Raw genomic sequence first — 7,052 nt, 5'->3', positions numbered from 1 at the left:
TTTGAATACTATTATTCATTACTACTCAGTAGAACTATTCAATTCAGTTACACCGGTATGTAAAAAGAAAATTTAAGTATCGAGCTTAGCCATATACGTATAGAGTGCTTTCAATGACGTCACTGGGAATCGCCGGCGGCCATGCTGGAGGGCATACAAAGCGAAAACATGGCGGCTGCTACAGCGAATATGGACAATGAGAGCGACTTTGTCAAACAATTGTCGGGTGATGATAAGCGTTTTTACAAGCAGAAACTCGATCTAATTGATGGCCTAGATCCATACCAGATGCAGAATTCATTCAGTCAAAATATTGAGGATTTTCCCAGTATTTCATACATTGATATGGTGAACTACTTGGAACTGTCGGCCAACCCAGAACATGAGTAGGCATACATTTCCATTGAATAATCTGCTTCCAGAATTTGTTGTTTTTCCCTTTAATGCTTTTAAGTCCAAAATTAGATAAACACTGGGCCGGTGAAGAGAGTGTTTATAATTATAATGCTAATATTGATCATTTAGCCTAACCTTGTGTATTATAATTTTTTATTGTCAAAATGTATGTAAAAGTTTTGCATTATTATGTCAAATCTTTATCAGTTCATGCCTAACCATTGTGTTTGTGTTTGGTTACAAATGCTATAATTTCTTATATACATATAAACATATGATGGACAAACTCTATTGTAATGCTCTTGGATGATCGTTTTGCCTCCTTGCAATTAAATGCGCAAGTTTAATTATTTTTTCGATGTTTCATATATAAGCTGAAGACCCCTTCGGATTAAACCAGCTTTCAGATATTATTATTATTATTTATAATCAATGTTTATTCATCACATAGGCCTGTATGTCTGCACAATTTAATACACAAATTAAAATAAATATAAATATACACTTAATTATATATAGGCATGAGCACCTTGGCGAAAGAGAGACCTAGGTAAGTAGCCTTTGTTAATATAGCCAATATGGGCGCTTTTAATTTTTGTTTTGTAAATCTGAGATGCCCCTTTTGATGTTTAAAAATTGAGATGCCCCCTCCCCCACACACACTACACACTGAACTGACGATGATACTTTTGAAGTCACCCATGCGATCGGATATAGCATGTTTACACAGGAATAATGATACTTTTAGGGCCTAGCCGAGACTGACCTGATATGAAATAATCAGAACAGATACGTGCTTAGGGTAGTGAGGATTCACGTAGATCAGCCCGTGATATTCTGGTCAACCACAAGTCACGTCTGCACTTGGATAATTCTTCTGTATCTTTGTCCTGATTCTGAATAACTGCCGGTATGCGGTAGAAACTCTTGTCATCTCTTCGTCCTCGATTCCCACAGCCAACAATAGCGCAAAAACTGGGCATTGTGTGAATGTGAATGTGATGAAATGGCTAAATATTCAACAGCTCAACCATAGCTATTCACTGAACGCGTCTTTGTATGCCCTCCAAGATGGCGGACCGGAAGTTTGATGACGTGTATTGAAAGGACTCTATACGTTTTCAACGTTAAAAAAAAAAAAAAAAAAAAAAAAAAAAAAAATTAATAGGGCTGTGGTGACATGGGAAACGTTCCTGCCCCGTGATCTGCTATACCGAGGTTCGAGATCCGCTCAAGTTCAATAGGTTCTTGTAGTGTCTGCAACATTACCTTTCCTCATGAGGTAATGAGGGGGGAACCCTATGGGTCTACCTCCCAGGTCATCAGCAGCCATTGCCTGGCCCTCCCTGGTCCTAACTTCGGGGGTTGTTGACGAGAGGGTTTTGCCGCTGACCATATGTATATATGGTCAGTCTAGATTATTATCCTGTTACGGCATTGTCTATGTCCCTTGCCTCTGCCATTCATGAGCGGCATTTAAACTATTTCTAAGTTTCCACTATTAATTGGGTTGTTATGGCCTGATTGGCAACGTCTCTGACTGGTGTTTGCGAGTCGGGGGTTCGAGTCCCGCTCAGACTCGTTAGTTCCTTTAATGCAACCTTACCATTCTTGTGAGGTAAGGTTGGGGGATTTGGGGGAGCCTATAGGTCTATCTGTTGAGTCATCAGCAACCACTGCCTGACCCTCCCTGGTCCTAGCTTGGGTGGAGAGGAGGCTTGGGCGCTGATCATATAATATATGGTCAGTCTCCAGGGCACTGTCCTGCTTGCTAGAGCAATGTCACTGTCCCTTGCCGCTGCCATTCATGAGCGACCTTTAAACATCTAAATAGAGTGAATCTCATAATCAACAATCAAGATTTGAGACACTTCTGATTTGATTTTAAACAGATAAGTTAATGATGAACTCAAAACTGACAGTTTCTTAATGATCTACCATCAATTAGAAAAATAATCAATTTATTTAAAGAATACCAGCTTCCAGGGAGGAATATCGCAAGGATGAAATTGAATATAAGAGAATCCTACAAGCAATCCTTATGAGTTAGCCATCAATCAGTAAACATGATGGAAGAGAATATGTTCCGGCAATCCAGAGAAGAATGGACTGAGATCCATTTTGAATACGAAACCCGGGGTGGGTATAGCTGCCTAAATCGAACCTGGTTGATTGATTGAGTAAAATGCATCTCGGATGCTGAGGGAAGAAAATTATAAATGGCAATGTTAAAACGTCTTCTCTTTATTATTCGGGCAATAGAGCAATACACGAAAATATCATACCCTACAAAAAAAAAAAAATAATAATAATTATATGCATACGAGCTTTGATCAGACTAGACATGAATGTACCTTATCTCGTCACGTCAAGCTAAACAGGAGAATATTTCATCTCCCACATAGAATCCAACATCACCTCTCCCACATAGAAACCGACAGCCCTTTTTCACATGAAAACCAACACCACTCTCCCACAGAGAAATCAACATTCCCTCTCCCATATAGATACCAACATTTCATCTCCCACATGGAAACCAACATCAACCCCCCCACAGAGAAACCATAATTTCCTCTCCCCCATAGAAACCAACATCCCCTCTCCCACATAGACACCTACATCCCCTTTCCTACATAGAAAACAACATTCCCTCCCCCAACATAGAACCCAACATTCCCTCTCCCGCATAGAAACCAACATCCCCACTCCCAGATAAAAACCAACATCTCACTCCCGCATAGAAACCAGCATCCCTCTCCCATATGGAAACTAACATCTACTCTTCTTTATAAAAACCAACATCACCTTTCCCACATAGAAACCAACATCCCCTCTCCCACATAAAAACCAACATCCCCTCTCCCACTTAAAAACCAACATCCCCTCTCCAACTTAAAAACCAACATCCCCTCTCCCACATAAAAACCATCTTATCCCCCATATAAAAACCAACATCCCTTCTCCCACATAGAAACCAACATCCCTTCTCCCACATAGAAACCAACATCCCCTCTCCCACATAAAAACCAACATCCCTTCTCCCACATAGAAACCAACATCCCTTCTCCCACATAGAAACCAACATCCCCTCTCCCACATAAAAACCAACATCCCCTCTCCCACAGAAAAACCAACATCCCCTCTCCCACTTAAAAACCAACATCCCCTCTCCCACATAAAAACCATCTTATCCCCCATATAAAAACCAACATCCCTTCTCCCACATAGAAACCAACCTCTCTCTCCCACATAAAAAACATCTTATCTCCCACATAGAAACCAACATCCCTCTCTCACATAAAAACCATCTTATCTCCCACATAGAAACCAACATCCCCTCTCCCACATAGAAACCAACATCCCTCTCCCACATAAAAACCATCTTATCTCCCACATGAAAACTAACATCCCCTCTCCCACATAGAAACCAACATCCTCTCCCACATAAAAACCCTCTTATCTCCCACATAGAAACCAACATCCCCTCTCCCACATAGAAACGAACATCCCTCTCCCACATAAAAACCATCTTATCTCCCACATAGAAACGAACATCCCCTCTCCCACATAGAAACCAACATCCCTCTCCCACATAAAAACCATCTTATCTCCCACATAGAAACGAACATCCTTCTCCCACATAAAAACCATCTTATCTCCCACATAGAAACCAACAACCCTCTCCCACATAGAAACCAACATCCCCTCTCCCACATAGAAACCAACATCCCCTCTCCCACATAGAACCCAACATCCCTCTCCCACATAAAAACCATCTTATTTCGCACATATAAACCAACATCCCCTCTCCCACATAAAAACCAACATCCCTCTGCCACATAAAAACCATCTTATCTCCCACATAAAAACCATCTTATCTCCCACATAGAAACGAACATCCCTTCTCCCACATAGAAACCAAAAACATCGCGCATAACATATCCTGCTCTCATGAGGCTTTATAAACTTTCCTTCATAGATTAGGGCAATTGAACGACATCAAGAACTCGCACGTGCCACCCACAAACTGTTGCAATCAAATCTCATTCATGAAATTGAATGGTGAATGGGATAATTCGGGTAAAGAGACGCAGATCATTAATGGATGGCAGATACGTGGCTAATTGTCAGTCACTATCACCCAAAAATCAACTTTATGTAAAAACACTAAAAATTTTTAATTGAAACACATTGGTACCGGGCCATAGATATTTATAAATAAAAAAAAGTTCCCGCTTAATTCAATTGTATTGACATCAAATTCATAAATTGAAGATTGTATATAGTAAAAACTAGTGTACGCAACCCGTTAAAAAATGTCAAATAAATATTTAGATATGTACACACAGATTCGACCCTTCCCTAACCTTTCCCCCTTTCCTGACTAATTCTTGGGATACCTCCCTCACAGGACAAGGAGACCGAGTAGCCATTCGTTTGGCAATGCCGCTCAGCGTGGCAGGAAAAACTGAATAAGTAAATGAATAAATTATATATATATATATATATATATATATATATATATATATATACCTATATATTTATAAACATATATATATATATATATATATATATATATATATATATATAGATAGATAGATAGATAGATAGATAATGTTCATATATATATATATATATATATATATATATATATATATATATATATATATATATATATATATATATATATATATATACAGTATATAGATAGATATATATATATATATATATATATATATATATATATATATATATATATATACAGTATATATATATATATATATATATATATATATATATATATATATATATATATATATATATATATATATATATAAATATTTCGATAATCAATTTGAAACAAACCTCACTTAGCCTTATAACATTTACGTCCTTGAAAAACAGTAGTAATTGATTATTTTTATTACTGATCAATTTCTAGCTTTTTTACTTTACCAAACTTTATTGCCAACCAAGTTATTGACTAGAAATATAACCTAAGAATGTGTATTATTCTACTAAAGATAATAATAATAATAATAATAATAATAATAATAATAATAATAATAATAATAATAATAATAATAATAATAAGTTATTGACTAATAATATTATAACCTATGATTATGTACTATTCTACTAAAGATAATAATAATAATAATAATAATAATAATAATAATAATAATAATAATAATAATAATAATAATAATAATAATAATAATAAATTTTCTTTGACAATCATTACGAATATAATAAATAGTAATAACAATAACCTATTATCATTAAATATATTAATATAACTGGCCGACCTAGTATATTACACTGCAAAATCATATATAAAAAAACTAAAAATAAGGAAATCCATAATAATAACAATAACTGATCTATCAACATTAAAGAAAAAAAATAAAACGGATATTTGGTTTCTTACTTTGCAAAATGAAATATAAAAAAAGGAAAAAAATAAGCGGAAAATCCTATCAAGTATTGATGAAACCAACTGATTTTGTCTGTCACAAGAGCAACTGATTCTATCTGTGTCAGGAAAGCAAATGATTTTATCACTCTGTGTCACAAAAGCAAGAGATTTTATCTCTGTCACAGAAGCAAATGATTTTAACTCTGCGTCACAAAAGCAAATGATTTTATCTCTGTCACAAAATAAGTAATTTTATCTCTCTGTCACAAAATAAGTGATTTTATCTCTGTCACAAAAGCAAGTGATTTTATCTCTCTATCACAAAAGCACATGATTTCAACTCAGTGTCACAGAAGCAAATGATTTCAACTCTGTGTCACAAATGCAAATGATTTTATCTCTCTGTCACAAAAGCAAGTGATTTTATGTCTGTGTCACAGAAGCAAATGATTTTAACTCTGTGCCACAGAAGCAAATGATTTTATCTCTGTGTCACAAAAGCACATGATTTTATCTCTGCGTCACAAAAGCAAATGATGTTATCACTCTGTGTCACAAAAGCAACTGATTTTGTCTGTTACAAAAGAAACAGATTTTATCTCTGTGTCACAGAAGCAAATGATTTTAACTCTGAGTCACAAAGGCAAATGATTTTATCTCTCTATCACAAAAGCACATGATTTTATCTCTCTGTCACAACAGCAAGTGATTTTATCTCTCTGTCACAAAAGCACACGATTTTATCTCTGTGTCAAAAAAGCAAATGATTTTATCTGTGTCACAAAAGCACATGATTTTAACTCTGCGTCGCAAAAGCAAATGATTTTATCTCTCTATCACAAAAGCACATGATTTTATCTCTGTGTCACAAAAGCAAATGATTTTATCACTGTGTCACAAAACCAAATGATTTTATCTCCGCGTCACAGAAGCAAATGATTTTATCTCTCTGTCACAAAAGCAAATGATTTTATCTCTCTATCACAAAAGCACATGATTTTATCTGTTTCAAAAAAGCAAATGATTTTATCTGTTTCAAAAAAGCAAATAATTTTATCTCTGTCATAAAAGCACATGATTTTATCTCTGTGTCACAAAAGCACATGATTTTATCTCTGTCACAAAAGCACATGATTTTATCTCTGTGTCACAAAAGCAAGTGATTTTATCTCTCTATCACAAAAGCACATAATTTTAACTCTGTGTCACAAAAGCAAATGATTTTATCTGTCACAGC

The sequence above is a fragment of the Palaemon carinicauda genome, unplaced genomic scaffold (genome assembly GCF_036898095.1).
Source record: "Palaemon carinicauda isolate YSFRI2023 unplaced genomic scaffold, ASM3689809v2 scaffold1183, whole genome shotgun sequence".
NCBI classification, from domain to species: Eukaryota; Metazoa; Arthropoda; class Malacostraca; order Decapoda; family Palaemonidae; genus Palaemon; species Palaemon carinicauda.
Note: the sequence above shows the minus strand (reverse complement) of the source record.